Source organism: Elgaria multicarinata, chromosome 4 (assembly GCF_023053635.1).
Source record: "Elgaria multicarinata webbii isolate HBS135686 ecotype San Diego chromosome 4, rElgMul1.1.pri, whole genome shotgun sequence".
Lineage (NCBI taxonomy): Eukaryota > Metazoa > Chordata > Lepidosauria > Squamata > Anguidae > Elgaria > Elgaria multicarinata.
The window spans coordinates 63,921,029-63,938,799 of record NC_086174.1 but is presented as its reverse complement, the minus strand read 5'-3'; the positions used below and the strand labels follow the sequence as shown (position 1 = coordinate 63,938,799).

Genomic DNA, 17,771 nt, shown 5'->3' with positions numbered 1-17,771 from the left:
TAGCAAACATTGGCAGCATGAATTTTATTATGTTCTTAAAGTAAATATTATGACCAGGTTCCACAATCCTGAAAGCAGATAACTTCCACTGGAAAAAACCTCAATGGATAATTTCTTATTAAAAACAACCCCCATCCCACAGAAAGAAGCCAGAGACATTTAAAAAGTAAGGTTAAGGCCACACCTCATCACTGCTGTTGTCAAATTCTTTTTGGCTGGTCAGGATATATGTGTGAGTCAGGTGTGAAAGGTAGTAGAGGGGCGGGGGAGAGATTCAAATAGGCAGATTGTTCTTTCCTGTACAAAACAGTATAATATCTCCTTATTGGGTGGAGGCTGTCATGTGCCTATTTTCAAGGAAAAGAAGGAAATTTACACTTGCTTTTGGCTCTGGTTAGTGTTTGGTTGTTAACAAAAACCTAGCAATGAATAATAGACTTTTGGGTTGTTGTTGTTTTTTAGTTTTAAATTGTTAATATCTATATGGAATGCTTTCAGATTTATTTTCTAAGATCTTGAGCTCTTCCTGAAGAAAGGAAATATCCTTGGATTTCCATCCACATGATTTGTGTACTATTTAAATTTGCAATGTTCATAATACTTGGAGGATTCCATGGTCTTCTATAAAACACAGACGTATGCAATCTTTAGAAATAAAGGAGTTAGTGTTAATACAGTTGTTTGCTTTTGGAGAGAACTAGTCTGCCAGGTTATGATTCTTTTCGTACAAGATCACAGGATTAATAAATGTGTGTGTAATTTTGAATTAATATTTTCTATTGCCCTCCACATTTGACAGGTAGTTCAGTGGCACAGTGCATGCTTTGCATGCAGAAGATCCCAAGTTCAACCCCAAGCATTTCCAAGTGGGGCAAGAAAAACTCTGGAGAGCCTCTGTCAATCAGTGTTGATGATACTGGGCTAAATGGACCAATAGTCTAACTCAGTATAATATAGCGTCCTATCTTTCTAGAGTTCAGTCATTTTGTTAGCAGCTGCTAGTTTATGAGCAGAAGATCTGTTCAAGTCTATTGCGATACTCACTCTTGTTCAAAATCTGTTTTCCAAGATAATGGGAGAAGCTAGAAAAATGACCTGTCTTGTCTAGGCAGGTGATATTACAGTGCAGAGCTAAACCTTTGGAGGACTTACTTCAGGGATGGAGAATCCATGGCCCTCCATATTATTATGGACTCCAACTCCGATCAACCCTGCCCAGTGGTCAGGGATGAGGGGAGTTAAAGTCCAGCAACATTTGGAAGGCCACAGGTTTCTGACTGCAATTTACTTTTATGCCCATCTTGCTACAGGTATGTTAAGTATGTGCATTTCAGATTTGAGGAATGGGATCTTTGGGATCCTTGGATAGTTTCTCACTGTAATTCCATTTTTATTATTATAAACTTTGAATTAAGTTTAATTCCTTTTAATATAGAATAATGCCTTTAATCTGTCTTTAACCAACTTATATGCTAGTTTTGCTATATGTTAATACAGATTTTATGCAAGGGGCACAAAGAACATTTGTTGTGGCTGACTGATGATGTCTGGTGACCTGGCCACTATTATTTTGTCTATGGTGTTCTGTGAGTTTTGCATTGGTTAGCAGCACAGAAGTAGTGATTGTGCTATGCCACATATACATTTATCCAAGTGTTCATCCAGTGGGACTTGCTTCCATCAGAGCCATGCTGTGACTGTTTCTTCCTGCTTCCTCTGGTAGGGTGGAGAAATTCCTCTACTGCCATGACAACCAAACCCATTCCTTGTCCACTGTCTTGTAGTGGCTCCACCATTTCCTCATCTCTGAATGTGATGTGGGAGTTTCCCTGTCACTGTGGTAACTGAACTACTCATTGTGTACCCGTACTTCCCCCCCTCCCCCACAGGAGTTTAAATTTGTTTATGCTCCACTACATGTAACTTGATATGCCTTGGTGGTGTTATTACTTGTCTGCTACAGCCAGACATCATGTATTCAGGTAAATGAACATATAAATACCTGGTTCATATGACATGACAACCCATGGTGGGTTGACATGATGTCCAAACCGGGAGTGGTTTCTGCATTCTGGCTTATTTTTCATAAACAAGTCACTGAGAACCTATGGCTTGTTGTTGGGTTGATCAGGGTGTCTTGTTTTCAGAGTAGCTTGTTGTGATATCCAAACCTGGTAGGGTGACTTCATCGTGGGTTGTGGGGAACAGCCAGAGAGCCACTTGGCAAGAACAATGAAACTACTTGTTCCTCCTCTCAATCTCACTAGTACAGCCACCATCCTTCTTCATCCCTCCACCCCATGCTGCTCTACATTGAGAAGAAATGACACTGGAGAGTGTGCCCAATATATTTGGAACCTTTTTTTATCTTGTGCAAGTGCGCAGATGCAAAAGTCCACCACTATGACTTTTGCATAATTTTCCCCTCAAGTTTACTGCTCTGCCATGAAATGTGTGTATTTTTAGCAATATGCCTCACTGCTCTGTAACTCATATGTATCTCTGACAGATAACAATAGAGACCAGTGGAGGGAACTGACAAGCATGAAGGGGTGTGTATGGAGCTGAAAGCAGCTGGCAGCTGCACAAAAAGAAGCTTTTGGGGTGGGTGTAATTATTGCAGGCCTATGTGAAGCAGCTTTTGAAAAAAAAGTGTTTGCTAGCTAGGGAAGCGCTAGTAGAGGATGAAATTGACAAGGACATTAGCAAGAGGGGGTATTGGTATCCTGGGCTAAATAGTGGACAAGTGATCTTGCCACTTTTGCAAGACCCCAACAATTATTTTTTAAAAAAAGTTGTGAACATGTTACTACATTCACAAGTAATGCATTTGTAAAGTTGATATGACCATGATAGTTGAAACAACAAATAAACAATTTCATATACATTCATGAGTACTCAGATATTAATTCCATTTGGCAGTCTGATGAAGGAGTGGGAGAGTTTCCCTTGGGATCTGGCAATCCCAGCAGACCAATTGAAGAAAGGGTGCTGATGTATGAAATGAGGATTTATGCCTGAGATACATGCCAGGAGCTGGCAGGAAGACTAAGGGTGACTGCGGGGGGAAACAAGCGACAGCAAGCAACAAAGCACCCACTTATCTATTATTATTATTATTATTTTTATTATTATTAATTGCATTTTTATACCACCCAACAACCAAAGCTCCCTGGGTGGTTCATAAAAACTAACCCATTCAAAGTATAAAACAAACAGTATAAAACATGATATAAAATACACATTAAAAACTGATTAAAAACATATCATACATGATTAAAACATCTTTTAAAACATTAAAACATCTTTAAAACATTCTAAAATTTCACTGGATAGGTCTGCCGGAATAGATCAGTCTTTAAAAGACCATCAAGTTGACGAATTTCCTCCAGCAGGCCATTCCACAGTTTGGGAGCAGCAGAAGAGAAGGTCCTCTGGGTAACAGTTGTTAATCTAGTTTGTACTAGCTGAAGTAGATTCTTCCCAGAGAATGTGAGTGTGCAGGGTGGATTGTACGTGAGAAGGCGATCCCGCTGGTAGCCTGGACCCAAACCATGTAGGGCTTTAAAGGTAATAACCGACACTTTGTACTTCACCCGGAAACTAATCAGCAGCCAGTGAAGAGATTTTAAAATTGGTGTAATGTGGTCACCTCTAGGTGTACCAGTGACCAGCCTGGCTGCCATATTTTGGACTAATTGAAGTTTCCGGACTAGGCACAGAGGTAGCCCCATGTAAATCGCATTGTAGAAGTCAAGCCTTGAAGTTACCAGCGTGTGCACTACCATCTTTAGGTCTTCCAACTCTAGGAAGGGGCTCAGTTGGTATATCAGCCAAAGCTGATAGTAGGCACTCCCGGTCGTCACATCTATCTGGGCTGTCATTTGGAGCGATGAATCCAGAAACACCCCCAAGCTGCGAATACAGTCTTTTAGGGGGAGTGTAACCTCATCCAGTACCGGTTGACACACCTCCAAACCCAGGTTGTGGCCTTTGACAGCGAGCACCTCCGTCTTGTCTGGATTCAGCTTCAGTTTGTTTTTCCTCATCCAGCGCATTACCGCCTCCAAGCATTGTGAGGGTAGAGAAGCAATCTACTAGGTTGGTGAGCGAACAACCAACCCATGGAGGCTTATTCACAGGGTGCCTTAGCATGACATGCAAACTTGTCCATTGTGAAAAGAGTAGTATTGCTGAAGTGCCCTAGATAGGTATGTTTTGTTTGTTTGTTTTTGTAGGGAAAGTATTCAAAGGGAATTTCACAATTACATGCAGTGCTGAACGATACTCAGCTTCTGGATTTTACAAAAATGATCAACATATAAACTTGGTTACAATACTTAGCATTTATAGCATAAATGTTTATATAATGAGTTTCAAGTGTTCAAAGTTCTTAAATAGATATTATCTCAGTAATCTGAAAAGCATCATTATCCCTATGTTGCCCATAGGTGGGTAGGCCAAGACTGAGGGAAAATGGCTTGCTTAATGCCTTCGAAGTGAGTTCATGGATGAAGCGAGTATTCTACTAGTGATAGGAAGTACATCTGCCTCAAATCTTGACCATTTCCTTTAAGGGGATCAGTTCTGGAGTGTAGGAGTCCAAATTGTGTATTGTTACCCTGTATATTGTGTTTTCACACACATCAAATCATTATTCCTCGACTGAAAAAAATGCAGTGTGGGTGTGCATAAATCTGGAGTTTAAAAGTTCTAATCCATTTCCCCACCCCACCCCCATGACTGTGCCAGATTTTTGCCTCAAAAATATTGGAGGTGAAAGGTGATTGGAAGAGATACAAACTGTTCTCTGAGCCCCCAGCAAAGGCTGTGCCATTTGCTCTTGCTGTTTTCAGCTTTTCTTTTATCACCCTGATCTATGTCTGTATCATTTTGTGTGGGGTGTGGTGGGGTGAGGGAAGCTTTTTTTTCTTTTGTAAATTATTCTGGCCAGTCAGAATGAATGTGATGCTGTCATGAAGCTAATCAGATCTGGATGCATGGTAATGTCACTGAAGGCAAATTACATTGCATGAGAGGGGAAGGAAGCACATCCCTTTTGACAAGTCAGCTAAGCTGATGTTCCCTGTATTACTATGTTGCAGTTTCATTGCAGCATGGCAAGATAGTGGGCATTGGCATTAGGTCACTTTTGTGCCCTTTCAGACTCCCAAAATTACTCATGCAAATATTTCTCACAGATTGTGAAAGTATGTTTGAACCTGGTCTTGGCGCAGCCTTAGTTTTAACACAATGATAGGTAGTGTTAACCTCTGTTGAACTACTGTCATTAATTGCATCGTGATATGCACAAATAATGTATCATTGATGAGAAAACTCCTCTGAATTTTGCTGGTAACACCTTTACAGAGGTGTAGTTAATAGCCTCTCTTTTCTCTACTCTCACTATTGCACTAAAAGCATATGCATGACCAATCAAGAAAAGAATAGTAGTAGTCCTTTCTGTTTGTGTATATGTTAACATCTGTGTTAGATGGCACTTTTGAAGTGGAAATGCTTGATCCACGTAGAAGCCTATAAATTAAAACTTCAGGTGAGAAGGAATTTCATGTGTCTGGTAGTTTCAAATGCAAACTATTTGAAACTTATTCTGAAAGTTTTCTTCCTAGCTCTATTTAGGGCTAGTTTCTAACTATTTGAAATGTTCTTCCAGGCTGTTCTTGATCATGTGTGCATTGGGAACTTATTCTTGTTAACTTTACATGACAATTAATGTCAGTGGGACTCATGTATACAGATTAACCTTGTGTGGGGTTAGGGATTTTATCTGTTAAAAATTATGTGAACATATATTGAAGATTCAGACTTGTAGATTTGGTACCCTTTTTGTCCTTGTGCATCTGCTTGAATGAAATGCTGGCATAATGTCAAATATTGTGACACTAAATACTGTCAATATTCTATATCAGAAGTACTTATGGTTTAATCTTTACATTTTCTGTACCACCACATAAGACTTTATTTATTTATTACTTTTCTATACCGCCCAATAGCCGAAGTTCTCTTATTAACTTAAGATTCTCTTTGATATAACCCAGGATCAGATTACTTTTATGCAAAATGTAGGTAGTTTTAATTGAGCTCCTTAAATGTATTTGTCCAATTGCATTAGAACATGGTGGAAGTTAGATGCTGAATTTCATGAAAATCATGATGGCTATAACTTACCTATAGTATCAGGGGCAGTATGCCTCTGTATGCCAGTTGCTGGGAATACGAGTAGGACAGTGCTTTTTCTCTCATGTCCTGCTTGAAGGTTTCCCATAGGCATCTGGTTGGCCACTGTGTAAACAGAATGCTGAGCTAGATAGGCCTTTGGTGTGATCTAGTATGACTCTTATGTTCTTATTCCTGCTTGCATTCTATGAGGGTAAAGACTATGGAACATCTTCACATATGAGTTCCATCTGAATCCCTTTCTTATTGTTTTTATTCTTGTGTGGTCTAAATGTTTTTATTCTGTTAAGCATTTGTTTTGCTGGATTGATGATTTTATGTGATGGAACCCTAATTTTTAAAGGTGATCTTACATATGCTATGCTGCCTTTATTTGCATTGTCCTTTTTACATGTAGTTCTTACTGTATCTCTTGTATTTTCTAAATAATACAAGCCACGTTGAGGACTTTAGTTGAAACGTGGGATTATAAATATACTAAAATAAGTACATCTCTTTAAAATTGCCAGCTCTGTAGGTAAATCTGTAGAGAATTGACATTTACAGCAAGGTGCAAAAAGAGTGGCCCATGACCCCTAATTTATGGAAAAGTTTGAAGTCATGGGAAAATGAACATTTAGGGAAAAACTGAAATATATGCAGTACTTATTTTCTTATCAAGCTTAAACCTATTTAACCACTTTAGCAATATAAAATACACCATTTATAACTTAGCATATAAAATTGTAGTATTTGGCACATTTATTAAATTTACAGAGCAATCTTATGCATGTTGAAGTAAGACCCACTCCGTTTAGTTTATTAAGAAGTAAAATCCACTCTGTTTAGTACAGCTTACTCTTGGCTAAGTGCAAATTTCATTACGTGAAATCAAATGAAGTATTTCTGGTCTGTCAGTGAAAATACTTTTACTAGTGGAACTGAAAAGGGGGTGATTCCATCCCTGCAGCCTCCTGCATGCTCCCAAAATCTACTCTGGAAGAGCAGATTTCAGGGGGCATGGGGGAGGGGGTTGCAGGGGAGGAGAGAAGGAGAAAGTTTAGTATAGTCTTAGCAGTTATTCTGCCTCATATATACCAGTAAACGGACCCAACTTTGCACTGGTTGGAATAGCCCTTCATTTAATAATACAATGAAGCCTTCAAACAAACTTACACAGCTGTTAGAGTTGAACATTGGGCCAGTTTGCAAAGTCACCATGGGTTAAACAAGCCATAGAGGCTTGTTTATGCTGCATGCCAGGCACCATTTGCCTAATCATCTGTCTGGGCGCAGCTTGTTGTATCATTTGAACCTGGGTGGCCTGGCTTGCTAGAGAGGGAAATAAACCTCAAATAAACCAACAACAGCCCATGGCTTGTTTAACCCACAGTGATAGTGCGAACTAGGTCACTGTGTTCACCCCCAAAGCCCCTACCAAGGTGCACTCCTATAGCCCACTGTGGGTGAGGTCTGTCTGCTCCATTTCCTTGAAGGGGTCTGCCTTACAGCAGCAAGGAGGGGAACAGTTGTACAACTCTGTCTCCCCCCTCCCTCTCTCCCTCGCTTTCAACTGTACAACTATGTGCTGCATAAGGAAGTCTGCCACTTAGTGACTAGAGATGGTACTGCAGGCTTCAAATATTAACATTAATTAAAATTAATATGTTTTTAAAACAAATTAACCATGATATGCACTTCCCTAGGATCTACTTAGTATGCATGTCATGTTTCAGGCATCTAGATTTCATGTCTTGGTGCTATGATGCTGACAGACAGACACAAATCCTCTTTTATTATTATAGATATATTTAACGTTTTAACAACTAGTCTGATTCAATATGTAAGTATTTTGTCAATGTAGATAGAGCATTGAATGGAATGTCTTGGTAATATTTTGCTGTCCTTGCATAATTTCAAGTCTGTGTAGAATATTTTTATGACATGTCTCATTTTTTTTACTGAATAGAAATATCCAACAGAGGAAAACACTAAAATCATGCATTTCTTTGTGTCCTTAAACTGATTCATTGAACACCCAGTGACTATTTAGATTCTTCGTACAGTGTTTATTGTTTTATTGCCCAGTTCCATGCCTCTGCAGTTGGAAGTCAGTGATTAGGAATGGATATATTGCTCTGTATCAGAAAAAAATGACAAATTGGGGTATTGCAGAACCTTATGCTATCTGGTGCAGATGTTCTGGTTTTATGATATCAAATTAGTGTTGAATGTTACTGTCAAGATGACGTGTTGATACCGTGGTCCTAAGCACTTTTACTTGGAAATAAGAAACAGTACAGATGTGTTCCTTATCAGATACTGCATTCCATGGCCTTATGAACTGTTATGACTGTCAGTGTATTCAGTGTGATGTCTTAAAGGTGTTCTCCCCTCTATTACAGTGAAATCCTGTTCATATGTACTCAGAAGTAAGTCTAATTGTTCAGTGGGGCTTACTCCCGGGGAAGTTGGTATAGAATTGCAAACACATGACACAATTGGAATTTGCTTATGAATAATAGTAAAAAAGGTTGGAATTGAAAGCAGTTGTGTTACATTTTTAGTTGATGCATGTATGTGCTTGAGCAGATATCTCTTTAGAGATTTTTTTTTTTTTTGTGAAGAAAAAGGAGGAATGCCTCTTCTAAAATGGTGCTTGCTACCTGCAGCTTTTATATGTCTTTCTGTTAACAGTGTCACCTTAATAGACCATTCCTACTTACTGGTTTGGGGAGAGTGTAGTGGAGATTCACAGTGCTACATCCAAAGCCCTGCCAGCTTTCAACAGCTAGAGTGGGAAGTGGGGGATTCTTTTTTGCTAGTTTTTTTTTAAAAAAATCTCTCCCTCTCACTGAAATCAATGTGAAGGAATTAACTACGACAGCTAAACTCACTTCCAATCCACATTTTGATGTAATTCAATCCAACTTTATTGAAAACACAACTTGAACAGCAAGAAACTAATACATGCAGAGGATCAAAAACTGTAGAAGAAAGATGAATGCAAGCTGTAATAAAATAAATTATATGGATGAGGTGAAAAGACAATTCAAAAGGGCTACCAGGCTGCGGTTCAGGACAGCAGCAGAGAAGCAGTCAAGAGGAAGTCTTGCTTTTACTGACAAATAACTGCTGCAAATTGGATTAGAAGTTCTTCCCAATAACAACTAATTAATGTATGATAAGGCCTGATCAATCACTGATAGAACTATAAAGGGAAAATTAGAGAAGTCCATATCCAAAGACTAGGGGGCAGTATGATAAAACAATTCCCTTTTGAGTCAGAACAGTAACTTGTGGGCACCAACTTTTGGAATTGCAAGGGTGCTCCTAAAATTATTTTGAGTCTCAGTGGTTTTAGAGGTAACGTTTAAAAGATCACATTTTGAAAGCAATTATGGAGTGATGCTGACTGGCAGTTCTTGGGAGTAAATTGGTGACCTATGAAGATTCTGTATAGTTAAGGATTTTGTACCTGCAAGGCCAGAGTTGGAAGGATGGAATAGCGATAATTTCTAGCCTAGAAATAAAGCATCTGTTGCATTGTGTTGTTTACAGTCTCCAGTGTTGCAATCTCTGGAGCTGTTTGCATTGTTTGCCAGTGTTTAGAAATACCATTAAGATATTCCTGAGAGGTTACACAAGGAGAATAAAACCTCATAGAAGTCACAAGTATACTGGCAATGTATCTGAAATGTTAAATGTGCAACATGAACAACTGCAGCAATCTTTCTTGCCATCTCAAAAGGTTTGATTGATATGAAAATTCACGTGAAGACAGATGTCAAACAATAATAAAAAAGGATGTATGTCTGCCTTGCAGCATCACGGCACCAAGGCTGTGAAACCCAGACACTTCAAACTTGGCATGCATACTGAGGGGGCTCTAGCGGTGTGCATATCAGGGTTATTTGGTTCTTAAAACAAATGGAGAGAGCAATTCTATGGCCCCTAGACAGTGTCTGGGGGGATATAGACTTGTTCAGTCCCTGGGATTTGAGGTCGGAACTGGGGCTCTACTCCTTGCCCTCTCACCTGCTGGCACAGTTCTCTCCACACAGCTACATCTCTATGTTTGGAAACAGACTGCAGAGATGGGGGAAGGGGGACGGGGAGGGGAGGAGACCACAGAGACTACTTTATGCAGCTTCCTATTGGGTCTCCAGGTTCCTTGCCCCACTCACCGCAGCTAGATGAGCAAAATCACTCGTCTAGGCAAAATGCAGGGCAGCTGAAGCATGGAGGAGATGATCTCCTCAGCTGTCCTACATAGGATAGTTGGCAGTCTCTGATTTCGAAGGCTGGCGACTATCTGGATAGGATTGTACTCTAATTAACTTTTAACTTACCGTATTTCTTCAATTCTAAGACACACTTTTTTCCCCATATAAACATCTCTAAAAATGGGGTGCGTCTTAGAATCGCAGGTGTGTCTTAGGTTTTTTTTTCTGTTGGTGGTACTGAAATTAGTGTGCGTCTTACAATCGATGGCGTCTTACAATCGAAGAAATACGGTAAATGTGTCTATGTGTTTGAAGTCTGCAGTAGCATCTTCAGCCTCTATGGGCAGTTGTCCCTAAGCAGCATATAGCTTTGCAGTCCATAGAGTTTGAAGTCAGGGGAGATGAATCAGGGGAGACCGAGTTATATGCCTAGCCCCTTCCCCCTGCTGTGGGACAACTCCCTTCAGGGAATGGAGTAGACAGATCCCTCTCTTGAGGGGATCTAGTTACAGGCCTTGTCTAGAGGTGTCATTGGGCCTGGCTTCACTCAAATGGGGCAAGCATAGTGTGTCCAATTGACAGCTGTGTAAGTTTGTTTGAAGGCCTCTCTGTACCAAACTAAGGGCTATTCCAACTGATGTGGAGCTGGGTCTGGTCTGTAGTGATTACATCAAATATTTTTTTACTTATCCAATCCTTTAACTAGATAAGTTGATCACTAGCCCTTTGGAATGTAAATATTATTGCTTGAATTTCAGAACATAACTTTTACATTTGTACACAGTGGTTGAGAACATGATCAATCTTAAATTAATATTATAGTCTGCCCCTACCTATAGATCATGCAGACAAAATGGATCCCTTATTCTTCAGAGTTACAAGAATTCTTCAGCAGGTGGGAGCCCATCCCCTTATTCTCTTACCTGAGTTCCCTTCCACCTGGGCGTTTTCACCTATTGCTGTCAACGTACATAAAGACCATTAAAAATGTAAATAGAATTATTATTTTTTCCTTAAATGTTTCAATTATAGTTATTCATTGTGTGTATTTTTTTAAAATAACTATTCGAAATTCAGCCTAATACATGGATGTTAAACTCTGTGCTTCAAATCTTAAATGGTGAAAAAGACAGATTTTTAATGTAAAACAGTGATGGGTAATCGTTTTTCCTGTTGAGGTCCCCATTACCTCAGTCAAACCCTATTAGGACTCCACATTCCAGCACTGGGAGGAGTTATGGGTAGGACTATTAACTTTGTTCAGCATGCAATGGGGAAATTACATTTGTGTCCAGGGTTTCTTCTTTTCAATTTCTTCAAAATTCCCTCCATCAGCATTTTAGTTTGAGGACAGTATTAAATCATATCCATAATCCAGAGTGGGACTGGTAAAGAAGCATGGCCTGGAGAACTGACATGAAACTAGCCCAGTATTGTTGACACTGGTTGGCATAGGCTCTCCAGGTTTTCAGACACAACTTTTTACAGCCCTACCTGGACTTGAGACCTTCTGCATGCAAAGCATGAGTTCTACCACTGAGCAATGGCCCTTCCCCAGAAAGTGTTTAGCATGACATGAACAAATGGGATGTAGTAAGCCTTAGGTTCTTGCACCACCCCCTCCCATCTCCTCTTCCCACAATTAATCTATCACAGCATGTCATGTCACCCAGACCTAGAACTGCAGTTAATCTTAACTAATTTGTTTAACCAGCCTGCTTCACTAACTGTGGTTTGAACTTGGTTGGTTTGATACTAACCATAATTAATGATAGCCATAGTTTGATGGTCTGGATAGCATAACAAATTGTAGTTAAGCAAAATGAAAACTTCTGTGTTCCTCTTCCCAGTTGCACTGAAGGGTGAGTTTGTGAACTGAGTCTAGCTACAGTTTCAAAGTAGTAATTTTAAGTATAAAATTCATTTCCAGGTAAAGCTCTGAATTTGTTTTGAAATTTACATTTAGATCACCTTAAGAGTGATTTAATATTACATTTAAATCACCTTAAGAGCGCAATCCTATGCAGGTCAGCTCAAAGGTGCAGGTCACCTTTGAATTCAGTGGGATTTACAGGTACATGTGTAGGACTGCAGACTAAATGTGCTTTGTTGAATTCCTTGCCTCATCAAAGGGTGAGTAGAATGCTGTGTGAATAGAAGGCAGCTCACACAACCAGTCTTTTCCTTCCTCTTCTGCCCCCATAAAAAGACTTATTCTCAAATGTGTGTGTGTGTGTGTAATCTACTGAACTTTGTGGGCAGTGGGGTCATTGTCCAAAATTGGGCAGAGGAAAGTTGCACCGCTTGTGCAAGGTTCCCAATTTCAGTGATTTCTGTTCTTCCATTGCAGTCCTGTAAGAAAAGCCCACAATGTCGCTCTGACCCTGAGAACATAAGAACATAGTAAGAGCTGTGCTTGATCAGACCAAGGGTCCATCCAGCATTCTGTTTGCACAGTGGCCAATCAGCTGCATGCTGGTAACCCTCAAGCAACAGCACCCACCTACCCATGTTCCCCTGCAACTGGAGTACAGGGGCTACAGTGGAGAGGAGACAAAGGAAAAGATCTGATGCATAAGCTTGCCTTCTGTTAGCACAATATTGAATATTGCCTAAATATTTCAGTTCATATGTATTTGCCTATTGGAAAGTAACATAATTTACCATTTGTTTACTATAAGTCATATAAACATGCTAAATTGGACCCCAATCAGCTTAGTGAATTGAGAAAATTTCCACTTTAAAATCTTCTGGAAATCCCATATCCTTAACTTATATATAAAATTAGTGAGGAACCCAGCAGGCTTACTACAGCTCTGTTGCACATGTTCAGGCACGTCTAAATAAGAAACATTGAATTTCGCCCCATTTAAAATAATTGGGGTTTTATGGCTGCTATTCAATTCATAGTTATCTGAGTGTTATGTCTGAGTAAGCATATAGGCCAGGATCTTGGTTTTGGTCAAGCAGGTGGGAGTGTCCTCTGAATAGATGCTTCCACCAGCAAAAGGGAGGGAAGCAACTTCTCTCCTACCGCCTTTTGTACCCATGAAAACTTGCTCTGGAGGACGGGGATTTTCTGGAACAGTACCGGACTGAAGATGAAGGGAGGACTTGACAAAAACTATTATTCCTCCTTGTCCTTGCAGGATCGTCCTCTGGACCTCAGTCCCATTTCTGAACAGAAGAGCTCCTTCTGTTCACATGCCTAGTTAAGATCCAAGCCATAGGACTGTTTTATAAAAGTACTTAAAGTTGACTGGATCATACCCATTGTTTCTTTGCTCTATACTTAACTTTCTCTACCCCTCTCTATTTTGAAAGCAATTCCTTGAAAATACTTTCACACCATCTCCAATAAAGACACAAAGCAGCCTTTCTTCTTATATTCCTCTTGCTCCAAGCCAGTATTCTTATGTGTGCATATTTTTGTGACAAAGGCATCATAGCAGCTATCTTAATATTTTCGTTAATTATTTTATTTTACTTTTTTTACAAAGGAAGAAAATGTCTCAGGTAGAAATCTGATCTTGAATAGTTTCTCATCATCTGACTCAATTTCAAAAATTGGACTCCTTTTTGTAGGGTTAATTGGCCTAACAAATGCCCCACCATCGTGTAGCTACAAGTCACCATTCTAAAGAGAACATAGTTTCATTTACTCTATCTGGATGTTCTAAATCTGAGCAGCTGTTTAGATTGTGTTAACCAAGGGAAATAAAGAGGTGACTTATATGACCCAGGCAGGTGTGAAAAATAATTTCTTGTCTGGCCAGTGTAACAGAACGTGGAGTCGGAAGCTGAGTGATTTTGTGTGTCTTCGCCTTCTTTTGAGATTGAAAGTTGAATGATTGTACTCTTAAATGCATTGCTACGTCCACTGCCAATATAAATAAAAATGCTACCTGGATGAATTTTGAGTAAAAGGGTAGGTGAAACTTTTAACTGGAGGTTTTGACATAACACTTGTCTTGTTCCATTTAGTGCTGGAATTCAAGGCAAGCCTTCAAAAATATTCTTCATGGATATAATGAACATCCATAACTCCCCCTGCCTGCTCTCTTCCCCCCCCCCACAGAGCAGAAATTTAGAGTTAGTATAGTGACTGATTAGTCACATTGATTAGTCAGTATTGTGAGCTGACATCTTATTGCCTGACCATGATCAAATATTCTATTTAAGTTGAGAACACCCTTCTATCTGTGGCCTAACTTCTTAATTAGATAACCCCATGATATATTGGAAGTAGTAAGGGTCCTATTAACTGCAGTATTGCTGAAGGGTCATGTGTACCTCATTTGGGAACTTGTACTCCTTGCTCTGTAATCCTCAGAGCTTTTGCCCTTCTATAGCCCAATTAAACCACATTTCTGGCTTCTACTGGCCATGTGCCATACCTACAGGGATTCCTGAAGAACAACACAGTGTTCAGGAGAGCATCAAGCAAACACACAACCATGCCTTAACATTGGGCTGCCCAGGAGCTTGGGTACCACCAAATGAATTGTACTGAGAGTTGGAAACCATGGTGAGCTTCAAATGCCTATTGAAAATGCATTCGTTCACTCATGCTTTCTCCTAATCAAACAGGCATTTATTGTTTTATGCTGTTTTAATACTAGTTTTTATACTGTATTGTATGTGTTTCTATATAAATTGTTTGCAGATCCTGAGATATCAAGTGGTATAGAAGCAGCTTAAATAAATAAAATAAATTAATAGTATTTGCTAGGGAAGATGGGCATCCCATCTATGTGATATCATAATGGCAATATCCCTGAAAAGCTTCTGGGATGAACTAGGTGTGCTAGCATTCTAGGAAACAATATTTTGAGATCACTTAATTCTTATTGTTGATTCTTCTAAATTAATTATTTAAATAGTTGACCATTCGTTTAATAATATTTGACTGTTGACCCAGTGTTTTAGGAAGTCCAGTCCCAACCCTTCAAAAAAGAATCATAGGTTTTTGTAGTTTTTTTTTTAAAAAAACCCCACACGTAACATGTGACAATTATTTAGAAAATTTTATCCTTGGTTAAGATTGCATTTGAAGAGAGATGCCCCAAACATACAATGCAGCTGAGTTGTTGTTTTACAAAGCAGGAATACTTACAGAAATTGTACATATGGTTTTGTGTATCCCGAATACTTGTAATCCATACTTGTAGTTGTAGTACAACCAACGAGTACCAGTTATTCTGTTGCTGTTTTACAAGAATAAGAATAGTCTTGTGGAAGCTCTTGGGCCATGGCTACACCTACGGGTCTAGCGCAACGGAGGAGGCGAGATCTCCCCCTCTGTCTACACATGGAGCGCGATGTCCCAGAATGAAGAGGGCATCGCGGCCGCCATATTGTTTTGTTTTTCTTAAAGGAGAAGGCACGCACGAGCACTCCTGCACAAAATGTAAGTTGTTGTTGTTTTTTTAAAAAATCCATGCTCCCCCCACCCCACCCCAGATGGGCACAGAGCTCCTGAGGAGCTCTGTATCCTGTGCCCATCACCCATCTCGTGGTTACTCGTGAGGAGCCGGACAACCCGTGATGCCTGCCCACATGTTCCGTGGTCTTGGGATCATCCCGAGACTGCAGAAAAAGCTGGAGGGGGTGGGGGGAAGGCTGTGCCGATATCCTGGGGCAAGGGAGAGATCATCCCTCCCTGCTCCCAGGATCCCCGGGATATTAGCAGGTCTAGCTACGGCCTTGGTGTTATGTCATCTTTGAACTAAATGCCTTTCTTATACAAATAAATCTGAAATACTTTTATTTTTGTTACATTTGTATTTTTTCTCATCTTTCATGGACTTTAGAGTTCCTAGGAACTTATGCAACCCCATCTCTCATCTAGATACTGGCCATACCTAGAGATAATTCACTTTGAGCAAAGGTTCATTTACATGTATGTGTTGCAGAAACATCTGAGTAGGGCACCGCCTTTGTACAGTACCCAATGTTTTTTTAAATTAGTTGGGCATATCATCATTAAAGCAAAATAGAACACTGTCAGCTAAGATTTTCTATTAGATCTATCATGATCCCTCTGAGCATCCTGTGGTGGTGATGTGGCTTGTCTTTGCATACTACCTTACTTGAGTAATGGTTGAAAAACCTGTTATATTCAGCAGATTGCTATGCTGGTGCTTCACAGAAATGGAAATGTATTTTTGAATCATAGGTTTTGGTTCAAGGCCAGAGAAAGTAAGCAAAAATGGTGCTATTGCTACTGGCCTTCTGATCTAAAGTGAAAAAAAATGTAGGGGAGATTTGCATGGTTGCCTGTTAAGCAGCAGTAGCAGCTAAAGGAAAAGGAATTTAGACTTTTCTCCTTTCAGTTCAGCATGCAGGGCAGTCAGATTACCTTGACCTAGTGATCTGAAAATGGTTGAAATTTCCATACTGCATAGTATTAGAATGGATGAAACATATTTAAGATAACCTGAATAGTTCCTTCTATGTCATGATATTTCTGTGTGTAGAATGTGGTACAGTAGAATACTATTTGTACATTTTATTTAGGGAAGCCCCGTAACCTGACAGTGACTCACCTGAGACAAGTAATGGCTTTTGTTTCTGAGCATGTAGCTGACCAAACTCGCCTGTGATTCACAGGACATGCAAAGGGGTGTACATATTTTGTTCGGTAAACACAAAGTGAATCAATCCTCCTTCAGCAGAGGTGGGGCACAGCAACTTTATTTAACTCCTTCTCCCTGCCTTAAACTATGATTGATTGACTTGGACCAAGCTGCTCTGCCGTGAGGTGCCGGAGGGCGCCTTCAAATCCTCTCCCTCATGCTGCATGTCACATCTCAGAGAAAGCATTCCGAAGCCTCCAGCCAACTTAGCTCAGTACAAACAAAGAGTTTTTTTTGGGGGGAAGCTTATATTTTACCCGATCCTTCACAGATCTTGCTGGATTTCAGTCATGCTGCTAGTTGGCCCACTCTCTCTGTCTGGCAAATTTGGTGGCTTTCCATCCATATTTCACACGACAGTTGGATGGTCATGGCTTTTCACTCTTTTTTCTCGAATTTACACACTCAAACAAAAATTCTACCACAGGCCTATGCAGTAGAAGAACTCCCCATGGACTTTTATCTCAAAGGGCAACCCTAATGTCTGTCCGTGAGGCCCTACATGGGGTGTGTGTCTAATTTCTTATCCTATAACATCCCATAATAAGCTTTGTTATGTAGCAAACCTACCAAATCCACTAGCAAATTCTAAATGCAAAATTGAGGGCAGATTAAACAAGATGGAGCTTAGTTGTGCCCCCAAAACTCATGCAAAATGTTGTTCCCAACAGTAACACTCCCTTTGCAACACTATCATATTATTAAGCTCTTTCTTTTTTCTTATAACCTG

The 17,771-nt window shown here is 39.8% G+C and overlaps 1 protein-coding gene across 14 annotated transcripts in view; it reads left to right on the top strand.

Annotated features, from left to right (window-relative positions):
• Nucleotides 1-17,771, top strand: part of AFDN (afadin, adherens junction formation factor) — a 113,036-nt gene that overhangs the window by 1,192 nt on the left and 94,073 nt on the right. The window lies entirely within an intron of this gene.